This window comes from Zea mays, chromosome 3 (assembly GCF_902167145.1).
Source record: "Zea mays cultivar B73 chromosome 3, Zm-B73-REFERENCE-NAM-5.0, whole genome shotgun sequence".
NCBI lineage: Eukaryota > Viridiplantae > Streptophyta > Magnoliopsida > Poales > Poaceae > Zea > Zea mays.
The window spans coordinates 180534850-180550621 of NC_050098.1; positions in this window are offsets into that span (position 1 = coordinate 180534850).

The following is a 15772-nucleotide window of genomic DNA, read 5'->3' on the forward strand; positions in this document are numbered from 1 at the left end:
CGCGCTACCCGCCGAGCCTCGGCCTGGTCGAGGGGTAGCTCTCCTTGGCGGAGATATTGCAGGTACGGGGTCTGCCAATCTCGATCAGGCGTGGCCCCTCTCCGCTCCTCCTCGATGCGCAGCGCCTCGCCCTCGGGGGCCGAGGGTACCTCGGGCTGAACCGAGGACGCCTCGGGCTGGGCCGAGGGTACCTCAAGCTGGGCCGAGGGTACCTCGGGCTGGTCCGAGGGTGCCTCGGGCTCGGGCGTGTCGTTGATCTTGACGGAGGGTTGATGCAGATCCTGGGAGAAGACGTCCGGGGGAACCGTCGTTCGCCCCGAGGCTATTTTTGCCAGCTCGTCCGCAGTCTCGTTGTAGCGCCGAGCGATGTGGTTAAGCTCGAGCCCGTAGAACTTGTCTTCCAGGCGCCGAACCTCATCGCAGTAGGCCTCCATCTTCGGGTCGCGGCAGTGGGAGTTCTTCATGACTTGGTCGATGACGAGCTGTGAGTCACCGCGGGCGTCGAGGCGTCTGACCCCTAGCTCGATGGCGATCCGCAACCCGTTGACCAGAGCCTCGTACTCAGCCACATTGTTGGACGCCGGGAAATGGAGGCGTAGCACGTAGCGTAGGTGTTTCCCGAGGGGCGAGACGAAGAGCAGGCCCGCGCCGGCTCCCGTCTTCATCAGCGATCCGTCGAAAAACATGGTCCAGAGCTCCGGTTGGATCGGAGCCGTCGGCAGCTGGGTGTCGACCCATTCGGCTACGAAGTCCGCCAATACCTGGGACTTGATGGCCTTCCGAGGGGCGAACGAGATTGTCTCGCCCATGATTTCCACCGCCCACTTTGCGATCCTGCCCGAGGCCTCTCGGCACTGGATGATCTCCCCCAGGGGGAAGGATGACACCACAGTTACCGGATGAGACTCGAAGTAATGTCGCAACTTTCGCCTCGTCAGGATCACTGCATACAGCAGCTTCTGAACTTGTGGGTAGCGGATCTTGGCTTTGGACAGTACCTCGCTGACGAAGTAAACTGGCCTCTGAACGGGCAATGCATGCCCCTCTTCTTGCCTCTCGACCACAATCGCGTCGCTAACCACCTGAGTGGTCGCGGCGACGTAGACCAAGAGGGCTTCTCCATCAGCTGGGGGTACCAAGATAGGCGCCTTTGTAAGGAGCGCCTTCAGGTTCCCGAGAGCTTCCTCGGCCTCAGGGGTCCAGGCGAAACACTCGGCCTTCCTTAACAGGCGGTACAGGGGCAGACCTCTTTCGCCGAGGCGTGAGATGAAGCGGCTCAGGGCCGCGAGACATCCCATGACCCTCTGTACGCCTTTTAAGTCCTTGATGGGCCCCATGCTGGTGATAGCTGCGATCTTCTCCGGGTTGGCTTCGATGCCTCGCTCGGAGACGATGAACCCCAAGAGCATGCCCCGGGGCACCCCGAAGACACACTTCTCGGGATTGAGCTTGATGCCTTTCGCTTTGAGACATCGGAATGTCACTTCAAGGTCGGAGAGGAGGTCGGAGGCCTTCCTTGTCTTGACTACGATGTCATCGACGTAGGCCTCGACTGTGCGACCGATGTGTTCGCCGAACACATGGTTCATCCCATGTGTGCGACCGTACGTGCCCTGGAAATTGCCGGCGAAGGCTTGGACCAAATCATCCCAGTTGGAGATCTGCCCCGGAGGCAGGTGCTCCAACCAGGCGCGAGCAGTGTCGGAGAGGAACGGGGGGAGGTTGCGGATGATGAGGTTGTCGTCGTCCGTTCCACCCAGTTGGCAGGCCAGGCGGTAGTCTGCGAGCCACAGTTCCGGTCTCGTTTCCCCCGAGTACTTTGTGATAGTAGTCGGGGGTCGGAACCGGGCCGGGAACGGCGCCCGTCGGATGGCCCGACTGAAGGCCTGCGGACCAGGTGGTTCGGGCGAGGGACTCCGATCCTCCCCGCTGTCGTAGCGTCCCCCACGCCTGGGGTGGTAGCCTCGGCGCACCCTTTCGTCGAGGTGGGCCCGATGGTCGCGACGATGGTGCTCGTTGCCGAGGTGGCCCGGGGCCGCAGGCGCGGTGTTGTGCGTGCGCCCGGTGTAGACCGAGGCTTCCCGCATGAATCGGGAAGTCGCGGCGTGGGGTTCCGAGGGGTATCCCTGCCTTCGGGAGGCAGAGCTCTCGGCCCGTCGGGCCGCAGCGCCTTCCAGGAGATTCTTGAGCTCTCCCTGGATTCGCCGACCCTCGGTGGTTGATGGCTCCGGCATCGCGCGGAGGAGCATCGCTGCGGCTGCCAGGTTCTGACCGACCCCGCTGGATGCGGGTGGCGGCCTGACCCTAACGTCGTTGGCGACGCGGTGCTGGAAACCCTAGGGCAGGTGACGTATTTCTCCGGCCGGGGGTTGGCCCGCCCATACCTGCCCGACGTCCCGGCGGATCGACTCGAGCGCTCCTGCTCCCTCGTCGAGCCTGGCCTGCGCCCCGCGGACTTGCTCGAGCTGTGGGTCGTGACCCCCCGCCGGAACGGGGACCACAGCTAGCTCCCGCGGGATGTCGGCGCGAGGCACCGGCCTAGGGAGATCACCGTCCTCCGGCATGCCGAGATGGTTGCCTTCGGAGGGATCCCCTAGCTCGACGTGGAAACATTCGCGGCTTGGGCCGCAGTCCTCGTCGTCAAGGCTGCGGCTACCGTCGGAACAGTCGGAGAGGCAGTAGTCACATGCGGTCATAAAGTCCCGCATGGCACTGGGGTTGCCAAATCCAGAGAAATCCCAACAGATGCTAGGATCGTCATCTTCCTCGGACCCAGAGGGCCCGTAGGTCGAGACGTCCGTCAATCGGTCCCAAGGCGACCGCATACGAAACCCCAGAGGGGTTGCACTCGCCTCAACGAGAGCGCCCGCCAAAGCGAGGTCGCTAGGCGGGTTGAGGCCGAGTCGAAATGACGTAGGATGGGAATCAGTCAGTACCTTTTGGTCGACGAGGAGCGACATAGTCACGTCGGGGACTGATTGCGCCGTCGTCTTAGGTACGAGGGCGACGTCCTGCAGGCCCTCCGCGAGCGTGCTGGCGTCGTCCACTTGCTCGGGATTGGCGTGTCGCGGGGGGACGGCGCTCGCCTTCGTCTCAAACGCGAGGTCGACGCCCGACGCGCCCCCCGTTGGGGCGCTGGGGACGTCGATTCGCTCGACAGCCGACGAAGCGCGGCCTCCCGCTTGGCCTTGATTGCCCCGCCTCCTCCTCCGTTGGTGGGGGAGAGGACGGGGCGAGCTCGAATGTTGTTCTTCCACCACGCGGGGAAGATGTCGTCGATTCCGCCGCCGGGGGGCGGGTTGTCGGCCGCCATTGTCGTTGTCGCGCGGCGGTGGAAGGAGTATCATGTCGTAGCTGCCGTCGAGGGACATGAACTCAAGGCTCCCGAAACGGAGCACCGTCCCGGGTTGGAGAGGTTGCTGGAGACTGCCCATCTGGAGCTTGACGGGAAGCTGTTCGTCAGCACGCAGCAGCCCCCTACCTGGCGCGCCAACTGTCAGCGTTTCGAGACCGGGGGGTCCCTCAGGCCGACGAGTGAGTGTGCCGCGTGCCCCAGCCTAGATGGGTCGAGCGCGTGGGCGAGCGCGAAGGGGGGAAGCGAGGTGGCTGGAGACGGGCGTGAGAGAGGTGGAAATCCCGCGGCCTTCGTGTTCGTCCCGCGCTCAGGTCGGGTGCGTTTGCAGTAGGGGGTTACAAGCGTCCACACGGGTGAGGGAAGCGAGCGGCCCCAAGAGAGCGCCTGTCCCGTCCTCGTCCCCGCGCGGCCAACCTTCTCTAAGAAGGCCCTGGTCCTTCCTTTTATAGGCGTAAGGAGAGGATCCAGGTGTACAATGGGGGTGTAGCAGAGTGCTACGTGTCTAGCGGGGGAGAGCTAGCGCCCTAAGTACATGCCGATGTGGTAGCCGGAGAGATCTTGGCACCCAGCTGGTGTGATGTCGTGGCTATCGGAGGAGCAACGGAGCCTGGCGGAGGGACAGCTGTTGGAGCGGTTGAGTCCTTGCTGACGTCCCCCTGCTTCCGTAAGGGAGCTGAGAGCCGCCGTCGTCACAGGGCTAGCGGGGCGCCATCATTGCCTATCTGGCGGAGCTAGCCAGATGGGACACCGGTCTTGTTCTCTGCGGCCCGAGTCGGCTCGGGGTAGGGTGATGATGGCGCTTCCTGTTGACGTGGCGGGCCTGTGCCCTAGGTCGGGCGACGTGGAGGCTCCTCCGAAGTCGAGGTCGAGTCTGTCTTCCATGGCCGAGGCCGAGCCCGAGCTCCTGGGCCGGGCGAGGCGGAGGTCGTTCGGCAGAGGCCAGGGCGGAGTCTGAGCCCTAGGGTCGGGCGAAGCAGAGTTCGTCGTCTTCTGGGGCTTAGCCCGAGTCCGAGCCCTGGGTCGGGCGGAGCGGAGTTCGCCGTCTTCCGGGGCCTAGCCCGAGTCCGAGCCCTGGGTCGGGCGGAGCGGAGTTCGCCGTCTTCCGGGGCCTAGCTCGAGTCCGAGCCCTGGGTCGGGCGGAGCGGAGTTCGCCGTCTTCCGGGGCCTAGCCTGAGTCCGAGCCCTGGGTCGGGCGGAGCGGAGTTCGCCGTCTTCCGGGGCCTAGCCCGAGTCCGAGCCCTGGGTCGGGCGGAGCGGAGTTCGCCGTCTTCCGGGGCTTAGCCCGAGTCCGAGCCCTGGGTCGGGCGGAGCGGAGTTTCCTATGGCGCCTTTGGCAAGGCCTGACCGCCTGTTAGTCTCACTCTGTCAAGTGGTACTGCAGTCGGAGTGGCGCAGGCGGCGCTGTCCTTCTGTCAGACCGGTCAGTGGAGCGGCGAAGTGACGGCGGTCACTTCGGCTCTGCCGGGGGGCGCGCGTCAGGATAAAGGTGTCAGGCTACCTTTGCGTTAAATGCTCCTGCGACTCGGTCGGTCGGCGCGGCGATTTAGTCAGGGTTGCTTCTTAGCGAAGGCAAGGCCTCGGGTGAGCCGGAGATGTGCCCGCCGTTAAAAGGGGGGTCTCGGGCGAGACGGAAACCCCTCGGGGTCGGCTGCCCTTGCCCGAGGCTAGGCTCGGGCGAGGCGTGATCGAGTCGCTCGTATGGACTGATCCCTGACTTAATCGCACCCATCAGGCCTCTGCAGCTTTATGCTGATGGGGGTTACCAGCTGAGAATTAGGCGTCTTGAGGGTACCCCTAATTATGGTCCCCGACACATACATATCTATTTTAAAATATTAGATTTGTTCTAACAATTCGGGTACCATTTTCATCCCTACCACGCCATAACACGACACGGCATGACATGCCCTGCACCGCCCCATGCCCGCCCACATCCGGTTCAGCGAGGCGAGTGAGTGTGTGTATGTGGAACATCACTTACCTTTTCTAACTTCATAGAAGGTGTACATGTTTTTTGGGTAACGATATCGAACAATAACGTTAATATACTCAACCGATGAACGTTGTTCACTGATATGCTTAAGGGAGAAGCAATATATATAACCTTAACACTGAACGGACATAAGTACAACCAATGTTACTACCTCGTTCACAGGAGTGTAATTGGATCATATATGGACGAATATTGCATGTACCATAATTGTTTTCATATTCTCTTCGGATTCGGATACGGATACGAATATTATTAAGTTATGTCGGATAATATTTAAATGGATATTAACATTTTAAATATCCAACTTTGAGTATACGGATAAGGATCAGATACTGAATACCCAAACTCGAATATGGATCGGATCCCAACCCTCTTAGACGGATCAAATTCGAATACAGATGGATAAAATTTATGCCATTTACACCCCTACTTGTTAATGACATCTACCCCTATTGCCGGTGTTTGTGAAGACTATTTTTCTCTCATACTCTGAAGCAGTTGATGTTTATTGAATGCCAATAGGATGTGCGGGAGGACGTAGAGAGAGAATTTGGGGTCCTCAAGGCTCGCTTTCATATTCTCGCTAGCCCCAATCATTTTTTCCACCAAGTACTCGGTATGATGTGTGTATGTGTTATTCTACACAACATGATCATTATGAACGAGCGCGAAGGAGAATACGATGTGGACGAGATAGTTGAGTTCTACATTGCAGCACCAACCATTACTCCTGAAACATCCATGGGATTTGCAACCATCTTTTAATGTGAGATCCTAACCCGTATTAGTTCGATCCATGATCAGCTCCAAAATTATTTAATAGAGCATATGTGATTTGCACCATGGGTCCATGGCAATTATATTTTTGCTATAATTATGTAACTTTAAATTTTTTAAGTTATATATTTTTTAATTGTTTTTATGGATTATGTAATTTTATTTTTTTAAAATTATGTACTTATGTATACTATATTTTAATAAAATAGTGTGTTTCATATAAACTAAAACTATGTAAAAAATAATATAGTGACGTGATGGCTATATAGACTAACATAAAGGTAGTGCAGTACAGTGTTGCGGTAAATAAAGAAAAATAAAAGTCGATAGTACGATTAATAGTACGGTACAAACGAATAACAGTTGAACGAGTCTTATACCAGTTATTTTTACCTACCTAATGGTCTGGCTGTTAGGCTATCTTAAACATCTTACTCATATACGTCTTTTATTTTAAACTTTATACCTTATAAATCCTTATCTCTACTAACTATTAAGACGATAGTGTAGACCACATTCGTGCCTCCGCCTCCCCCCCCCCCCCCCCCCCCCCGCGCCATCCCGCGCCCGCCCCCGCGAGCGTCGCCCCTGCACCCACCCCGCGATGCAATCCCCACCCCCCGACGCCCGCGCATCGCGCGCGCCTGCTACATAGCCATGAGAGTGAGGGAGGTGCATGGACCAGGGAGCGGTGGGAGCGTGAGAGATCGACGACCACGACGGCAGGGCAGGGACCAACATCGTCTTCAAGCCCCCGCTCGCCTTCCTCCTCCTCTTCAGCGATGACCACCACCTCGCCACCATTGCCGTTGTAGGAAGCGAAGGTGGATCCGGCGCCCTCTGCCCCCACCCCTGCGATGCAAATCTCCCCCGCCCCCATCCCCTTCTTCGATGCAACTCCGCAATGGCGTCGGGCTCCTCTCGCCCCCAAATTGACCAGGTAAAACCCTAACTCATGCCCCAAATCCGCCCCCATCCCCTTCTTCGCTACATCTCCGCAATGGCGTCGGGCTCCTCTCGCCCCCAAAATGACCAGGTAAAACCCTAACTCATGCCCCAAATCCGCCCCCGACATCCTCGCGCACGGCGTAGGCCTACCGCCGCGACCTCGCCGAGTTTTGGCAACGGCCTGCGCCGCGAGACCGAGGTGCTCCGCGAGGTCGTCGCCCAGGCCGCGCGGGACCTGCCGTCCTCCGCCCACGCGCTAGATAGACTCGCGCAACTCCGTCCCCGCCGTAGATCTCGCCATGCTAGAGCGCACCTCGGGCCGCAGCTCCGTGCCCCCGCTCCGCCTCTGTCTCCCTCCCACGTCTCCCGTTGTGCCCCTGTCCTCGACGCCTTTCCCCCGTGTGTCTGAGATGTCGGCGCGCGATGCCGACCTGAGACGATGCCCTCCGGCCCGCTCGCTACTCCTCTCGCCCCCAAATTGACCAGGTAAAACCCTAACTCATGCCCCAAATCCGCCCCCGACATCCTCGCGCACGGCGTAGACCTACCGTAGCGACCTCGCCGAGTTTGGCACCGGCCTGCGCCGCGAGACCGAGGTGCTCCGCAAGTCCATCGTCCGGGCCACGCGGGACCTGCCGTCCTCCGCGCACGCGCTAGACAGACTCGCGCAACTCCGTCCCCGCCGCAGATCTCGCCATGCTGGAGTGCACCTCGGGCCGCAGCTCCGTGCCCCGCTCCGCCTTTGTCTCCCTCCCACGTCTCCCGTTGTGCCCCTGTCCTTGACGCCTTTCCTCAGTCCGCCTGAGATGCCGCGCACGATGTTCGCCTGAGACGATGCCCTCCGGCCCGCTCGCTACTCCTGCCGCCCACACCCGCTCCTCCCGCCCTCTCATCGCATTCTCCACTATTTGGTTTTCGCATCGCCTTCCAAATCCAAAAGACCCAAGCCCTAGCTGTAGTCGCCCCCTAAGGTCATCGAGATGTCTCAGCGCGGTGAGACGGGCAGTGGAGACCGGCGGCCGCATCGGCGTCGTCCGCGCGATCAAGGGGTACATCGATGCCATTGCCGACATCCTCCACAACCACATGGTGAGATTGCTCCCCTCCCCTTTGCTAGAACTCCCACTAGGCGTCCCCTTCTGCTTGCCCAAATCCGAACACAGGGCAGGTCTAGGGCACGAATTGAACAGGGTAGGCGGGCGGATTGCGGCGGCGTTGGCAGCGTTGGCGGCGTGGTTTGCGGAGGTGTTTGGAAGCGCGGCGGGGTTTGCGGGCGGATGCGGGCGGATGCGGTCTACAGTACTAACTTAATAGTTACAATTACACTGGTTGCTGTTCTTGGATTTGAAATTTCTATTGGAGTTGTTGTCTGGAACTCTGGATAGCATGTTGTGGTAAGAGCAGCTGATGATAAGATAATATATGTTGCTCATGTAAAGGACAAGTGTAGAACAAAAAGGTCTCGACTTATAGTGAGTTCGTTTTCCCACAGTTCTGTAATCTTTCAGTTGGTTTGACCACGGTTGAAGAATCTGATACTGCTACTGAGACATAAGGCATGCAAATTAACAAGACTCATACAAGCGCGAAACAATGTGCTGATGGGGCACAAGGGTAACACATGCTCAGATCTTAACATGTTTGGCTTCCGAGCAAATTTTCTCCAGACTCCCAAGAAAATATAAGATCTGGTCAAATATATGTCGATGCTCATTCCAGCGTATCCATGTTGCAACGCACGGGCATGTACCTAGTCTATAATATAATAAAACAGTGTTTTGTAGCATTACGTGTAGAAATATACTTGCGGTTCCTGAGTGGCATGGATGGACCCACCCGGGGAACCGCTTTACAGTTACGTCCACGTACCGATTCGCTTTTGCATTTCATCTCTGTCGAGACGGTTAGGAAATAGTTTGTGAGCCTGAGAAGCGAGAACACAAGCTCGAGCACGAGTGGCTGTCAGCATGGAAGGTTTCAGAAGGAACACGAACAAAACATTGAGGCAATTTGACAGAGTCCCTATGGCCAGGTAATCGCGAGTAGCAAGACCAGCAAAGTGTGAGTAAAACGAGTACTATCCTCTCGATTAAATTGATTATATGTCGTTCTGTCCCAATTAATTATAGGTTGTTTTGGGTTTTTTATGCACTAGGATATAGGAATATGTCTATAGGACATTTGTCTAGATATATAGGGCCTGTTTGGGAGGGCTCCCAAACCGGCTTCGACTCTGGTTTTTGGAGGAGTCCTCTCAAACGGTCTAAAAAAAGAGCTCACAACAAAGAGCACCGAGGAGCCAGAGCCATTTTTATAGAGAGCAGCCAGAGCCAAAAAAATATTAGCTCCTCCTCTCACTTCCCTTCTCTCGTGTCAAGAGGGGTTGTTTTGCCAAACGATTTATTAAAAGAACTAACTCTTACATAGGAGCTATTTTTAAAGAGAAGCCAGAGTCAGAGTCATTTTTAGAGGAGCTAGAGCCGTGCCAAATGGGGCCATAATAAAAGTTGTGTATCTAAAATATGTCAAACCATAAAATGGAGGGATTAGGCTATCTCCAGTAGTTCCCTATCCCATCCTTTATTTTAAACATCACTTTACAAACAGTGTCTTTTAGGCTTATAGATTAAAAGATATCAATCAGATATAAATAAACTTTAGAGACAAGTGTTAGACTTATATAAAACAAATGATCCTAAAATTTTTGAATCTTGTGATCGAGGTGCTTCACAATTTTTTAAGAGTATGATGTGGGCTGCTAGAGCTGCCAAAATGGGTTATAGATAGAAAATAGGTAATGGCAGGAAGGTTAAGTTCTGGGAAGATAATGGTTGGGATCTTCTAGTCTTGCCATTCATTTCTGGAGGCTTTATGTGCTAGTTAACGAAAAAATGGGGTGGTTAGTGACCTGTGGGATGGTGTTTCTCTTAAATGCACTTTTAGAAGAACTTTTGATACTTCCGTGATGGCCCTTTGGGAGGAAGTTACTAAGTTAGTCTCTGCTATTAACTTTTCCTCCGAAGAAGACTCTTTAATTTGACAATTACTCCTCTCAATCATTATATAAAGTGATTAATTTTAGGGGGGGCCTCTATGCTGCATAGCCCTGCGGTTTGGGACTTAAAAATTCCCCCCTATAGTCCAGTTTTTTCCTCTGGATAGTTTCGCAGAACAAAATTCTTACTGTCGGTGTTTCGAGACCGGGGGTCCCTGGGCCGACGAGTGAGTGTCGCCGCGTGCCCCAGCCCAGATGGGTCGAGCGCGAGGGCGAGCGCGAAGGGGGGAGAGCGAGGCGGCCGGAGACCAGCGTGAGAGAGGTGGGAATCCCGCGGCCTTCGTGTTCGTCCCGCGCCCAGGTCGGGTGCGCTTGCAGTAGGGGGTTACAAGCATCCACGCGGGAGAGGGAGCGAGCGGCTCCTAAGCGAGCGCCTGTCTCGTCCTCGTCCCCGCGCGGCCAACCTTCTCTAAGAGGGCCCTGGTCCTTCCTTTTATAGGCGTAAGGAGAGGAGCCAAGTGTATAATGGGGGGTGTAGCAGAGTGCTACGTGTCTAGCGGAGGAGAGCTAGCGCCCTAAGTACATGCCGTTGTGGCAGCCGGAGAGATTTTGGCACCCAGCTGGTGTGATGTCGTGGCCGTCGGAGGAGCGATGGAGCCTGGCGGAGGGACAGCTGTCGGAGCGGTTGAGTCCTTGCTGACGTCCTCCTGCTTCCGTAAGGGGGCTGAGAGCCGCCGTCGTCACAGAGTGTGCGGGGTGCCATCATTGCCTATCTGGCGGAGCGAGTCAGATGGGACACCGGTCTTGTTTCCTGCGGCCCGAGTCAGCTCGGGGTAGGGCGATGATGGCGCCTCCTGTCGACGTGGCTGGTCTACGCCCTAGGTTGGGCGATGTGGAAGCTCCTCCGAAGCCGAGGTCGAGTCTGTCTTCCATGGCCGAGGTCGAGTCCGAGCCCCTGGGTCGGGCGAGGCGGAGGCCGTCGGCTGAGGCCAGGGCGGAGTCCGAGCCCTGGGGTCGGGCGAAGCGGAGTTCGTCGTCTTCTGGGGCTGAGCCCGAGTCCGAGCCCTGGGTCGGGCGGAGCGGAGTTCGCCGTCTTCCGGGACTTAGCCCGAGTCCGAGCCCTGGGTCGGGCGGAGCGGAGTTCGCCGTCTTCCGGGACTTAGCCCGAGTCCGAGCCCTGGGTCGGGCGGAGCGGAGTTCGCCGTCTTCCGGGACTTAGCCCGAGTCCGAGCTCTGGGTCGGGCGGAGCGGAGTTCGCCGTCTTCCGGGACTTAGCCCGAGTCCGAGCCCTGGGTCGGGCGGAGCGGAGTTCTCCGTCTTCCGGGACTTAGCCCGAGTCCGAGCCCTGGGTCGGGCGGAGCGGAGTTCGCTGTCTTCCGGGACTTAGCCCGAGTCCGAGCCCTGGGTCGGGCGAAGCGGAGCTTCCTATGGTGCCTTCGGCAGGGCCTGACTGCCTGTCAGCCTCACTCTGTTAAGTGGCACCGCAGTCGGAGTGGCGCAGGCGGCGCTGTCCTTCTGTCAGGCCGGTCAGTGGAGCGGCGAAGTGACGGCGGTCACTTCGGCTCTGCCGGGGGGGCGCGTGTCAGGATAAAGGTGTCAGGCCACCTTTGCATTAAATGCTCCTGCGATTTAGTCGGTCGGTGCGGCGATTTAGTCAGGGTTGCTTCTTAGCGAAGGCAGGGCCTCGGGCGAGCCGGAAATATGTTCGCCGTTGGAGGGGGGCCTCGGGCGAGACGGAAATCCTCCGGGGTCGGCTGCCCTTGTCCGAGGCTAGGCTCGGGCGAGGCGTGATCGAGTCGCTCGAATGGACTGATCCCTGACTTAATCGCACCCATCAGGCCTTAGCAGCTTTATGCTGATGGGGGTTACCAGCTGAGAATTAGGAGTCTTGAGGGTACCCCCTAATTATGGTCCCCGACAGTAGCCCCCGAGCCTCGAAGGGAGTGTTAGCACTCGCTTGGAGGCTTTCGTCGCACTTTTTTGCAAGGGGACCAGCCTTTCTCGGTTGCATTTTGTTCTAGTGGGTGCGCGCGAGCGCACCCGCCGGGTGTAGCCCCCGAGGCCTCGGAGGAGTGGTTTCACTCCTTCGAGGTCTTAATGCCTCGCGTAATGCTTCGGCTGGTCTGGTTGTTCCCTCATGCGAGCTGGCCGTAGCCCGGGTGTATGGTCGGGTCCCAAGTTCTCGGGCTGGTATGTTGACGCTGTCAACGGTTCGGCCGGAGCCGGGTTTGCGAGAGCAGCCCCCGAGCCTCCGCACAGGGCGAGAGGGCGATCAGGGACAGACTCGGCTTTTTTACATACGCCCCTGCGTCGCCTTTCCGCAAGGAGGAGGGGGGGAAAGCGCCATGTTGCCCTCGATGGGCGTCGAACATGGTGTCTCCGGTGAGCTGCAAGCGGGTAATCCGAGTGGACGTCCGTGCCCCGTTCGTTAGGGGTCGGCTAGGGGCCCAGAGGCACGCCCAAAAGTACCTGCGGGTGATCTGCCGGACCCGGTCCCCTGGCGATGGGGTCCGAGGGCTCGATGCCTCCCTCTGATGGGATTCCGTTACAAGATCGCTCCCGCTGGTCTCGGAAATGTCCTAGGGTACCTTGGGAGCGCAGCCCGAGCCTTGGTTATGTATCGAACGTACCCATGGTCATCCCTCGCTCGGCGTCTGAGTCGGCTGTGAACCCTTCGGGGGCCAGCCTTCGAACCCCTGATCAGTAATGGGCGCGGAGCCCGAGTAGCCTGAGGCGGCCGTGGAACACTTCGGGGGGCCGACCTTCGAACCTCTGACCAGTAGTGGGTGTAGGGCCCACGCGATCTGAGGCGGCTGTCGAACCCTTCGGGGGGCCAGCCTTCGAACCTCTGATCAGTAGGGAGGCTCGGAGCCTGGTTCCTTCATGGGGAAGGATCCTTTTCGGGGTATCCCCCTTTCCCGGTCCCTGTTGCAAGAGAGGGAGAAAGAGAAAAAAGGAAAAGGATACGAAATCGAACGACGCGGCGTACCTTTACTGGCGCGGTCATTATGGCGAAGGCGAAGCGTCGCCCGCTTCTCCTGCCAGAGGCGCCGCTTGTCCCGCCGCGGAGTTAATGCGACGGGGCGAGTGGTTGGCGGGGCGGTCGTTGCGCGTGCCGTTCGAGGAATGGAACACGGGCGCGTTGTCTTCACGCCGTGAGAGAGGGTTCTCTCGCTGCCCCCGGATGGGATGTGAGCTTGGCTGACGACGTGACTGCTGCTCCTGCCCGCCTGCCACCGTCATTACTGCCGGCCCATTTTTGGCCGCACTGACCGCCGCGCCAGGCTGGCGCTGCTGGGTAGTGCGCTGGGTCGCCTCGAGTCGCGGTATTGGTTCCGCAATCGAGGAGACGCGGTGGTGGCGCAAGTGGCGGTGCAGTTGCGTGCACGAAGCAGTCGGCGCGCCGGTTGCATGACGCGTAGGCCTGGGCCTCCAGGCTGGGCGTGTTGGGAGTCGGAGAAGCGCGCCCACTTGGCGCGGTTGCATGCCGCCTGCATGGCTGCCCGCCCCTTTCGCCCGTTGGTCTGGGCAAAAGTGGAGGGTCACTTGTAACCGCTGGGCGGTCGTGTGCACCGCGCGCGGCGGTTTGGCTTCTTCTGCTCTGAGCCGGTTTGCATGACGTGTGGGACTCAGCCCCCGCGCCGCAGGGGGGGACCTTGGAGTGTGTTGGAGAAGACTCAGCCCGCGACGGTTGGGGGCGCAAGTATGGAGAGTCGCCTTTAAAAGGAGGGTGACCCCCTTCGGAAGGCGACCACATCTTCGCGCTCCCTTATGCATCGTGTCTTTCCACCTTCCAAGCCCCCGGATGGGGGATACCCGCCGTCTTTTCGCCTCATCGTTGGAGGAACGCAACTCCGTGGGAGTTGGTACCTTTCAGCCATCGTTCGGCTTCAAGGATTTTCATCATACAGCCCGGTTGCACCCCTCCGCTGGTGGTCACCCAAGACGGTGACCTCCAGCTCCTGGATGGGGAGAGGCAAGCCGGGCTGTGATCTCGATCCCGCCCTCAGCGTCGAGGGTGTTCGTCATCCTCGCTGGGGCGGGGAGCGAGGCGAGCCGGGGCTCTACCTCCTGCGCGGGTCGGCGGGCCACCTCTTCTTCCAGCTTCTGGTGGTGGCAATCGCCCTCCAGCTCTGCGGCGGAGACGTCCTCCAGCCATGCCGGGGAAGGCGAACTGTTGCTGCCCAGCTAGAATGCAACATTCCGCCCTCTTCCTCGCATTCGCGGCGAGGACGGCAGCGAGGACCTGCCGGTGCGCTTGGGAGCGGCCCGCTCTTTGGCTTTAATAGCTGGTTCGCGTCCCTTGAGCGGGAACGCGAACGAGAGCCCTCCGGCGGCCGCGTCCACCCGGGACCATGGCTGCTGCTGCAGAGGTCGCTGGCGGGTCTCCCGATGTTCGTCGCCCCGCAGGCTCGAGGTTGCTCATACCCGCGGGGACGGAACCAGAGTTCCGTTTGTAATGGCACCTTGAATGCCAGTGTTTTTGTTCATTGTGGCTGTCGAGGCCTGAACATGTATGTAATTTTGGCACGGAGCCGTGTTTTTTCCTCATTTTCGAGCACTAAGACTTGCCTGTTGGTTGTCTGAACCGCTTCACCAAGCGTGAGTCGCCCCGTGTCAAGGTGACGAGTGAGGTATCCGTATCCCGGAGGCGTAGGAGTCCCTCGGCTCGGTCGGCCTTGCCGCTTACGCGCACTTTTACCCGTCCATGAGGCTCTGTCACCGACTCAGTCGAGAAGGCTCGAAGGATCGCTTCGGCAGAAGAACTTCCGAACGTGAAGACTTGTCCGGTCCGCGGAATCACTTATCCGAACGTGAGTTACTTATCGCAGAAGGTGATGAGTGAGATATCCGTATCCCGGAGGCGTAGGAGTCCCTCGGCTCGGTCAGCCTTGGCTGCTTACGTGTACTCCGTCGTTTTCAGGATCCACTTTTCGAAGTAGTCAAAAGCACGAAAGATATTCTGGCAGAAGAGATCTTTTTTCGAGGAAAATTTCAACGCAGAGGGGGTTCCCCCCCTTTTAGCCCCCGAGGGAGGGTCGGGCTTTGCCGAGGCGAGGCCGACCCTTCCTTGATGACTAAACTTTGCGTGGGTGCGAGGTATATGAACAACTTGAAAACATCTTAAGGGTAGAAGCGACGTAGCTGTTGGATGTTCCAAGCGTTGCCGTAGACCTCGCCTTGATTGTTGGCCAGCTTGTACGTTCCGGGCTTCAGAACCTTGGCGATGACGAACGGTCCCTCCCAGGGGGGCGTGAGCTTGTGCCTCCCTCGGGCGTCTTGTCGCAGCCGAAGCACCAGGTCGCCCACCTGGAGGTCTCAGGACCGGACCCCTCGGGCGTGGTAGCGTCGCAGGGACTGCTGGTACCGCGCCGAGTGTAGTAAGGCCTTGTCCCGAGCCTCTTCCAGGTGGTCCCGCGAGTCTTCTCGGCCAGCTTGGTTGCTTTGGTCGGTGTAGGCCCTCGTCCTCGGGGAGCCGTATTCCAGGTCTGTGGGCAAGACGGCCTCGGCCCCGTAGACTAGGAAGAACGGCGTGAAGCCCGTGGCTCGGCTCGGCGTTGTCCTCAGGCTCCAGACCACCGAGGGGAGTTCCTTCATCCATCGCTTGCCGAACTTGTTGAGGTCGTTGTAGATCCGAGGCTTGAGCCCTTGTAGGATCATGCCGTTGGCACGCTCTACTTGCCCATTTGACATGGGATGAGCC